Genomic DNA, 728 nt, shown 5'->3' with positions numbered 1-728 from the left:
GATGGGATTTATCCAAATTGTGATCTTTTTGAGAAGCAATCTTTTAGTTAACTACGGTTTATAATTGCGGAAAATCTATACATTAAAATTAGGCGGCTTTGCCGCAGATAAAAATAAATAAAGTCAGTTTTGACTTTAAACCGAAGAGTTAATTAGCCTAGGGTCAAGGCTATGAAAATTATTCTTAGAGTAAGCGGATTGCGATCCGCTAAACTCGTACTTGTTCTGAGTATAGAACGAGAGGTCGATGACCTAACTTACGCTTCCTCAAAGCGCAAAGCTACTGCAGCCCCGCTGCAATTGGTAGCACTTGTAGTCAATCTACACCTGAGTCGTTTAGACTGATCCTCTGTGAGGCTGGAAACATTTTCCTCTTTGCTTTAGGGCATGCGGGACGGCTTAAAACGCTGATGTCCTTGCTGGGCCCTGAAGGCGTGCAACATCGTGCTGCGCAAGGCCCCGAGGCAATCGGTGTGCGTCTAGAGGCGTTTTCAAATTACGAAAACGTGCTGCCAAAGCACCCTCAGCAGATGTCTGCTTCATTTGAGTCTATGACGCCACCGCCAGTAAGGGATGACTTCCCCCGCCCTAAGCCACCCGACAGGGCAACAAGGAATCGGTGGAGTTTGCCCAAGAGATACGCACTCTCACTGCCGGGATGGCAGCAGATCCCCTTCCGGAGGCGGTCACAGTGACCGTCTTTATTGAAGGCCTCCGCACTGGCGTGA

Source organism: Plasmopara halstedii (assembly GCF_900000015.1).
Source record: "Plasmopara halstedii genome assembly, contig: Scaffold_1211, whole genome shotgun sequence".
NCBI lineage: Eukaryota > Oomycota > Peronosporomycetes > Peronosporales > Peronosporaceae > Plasmopara > Plasmopara halstedii.
This window is presented reverse-complemented; position numbering follows the sequence as displayed.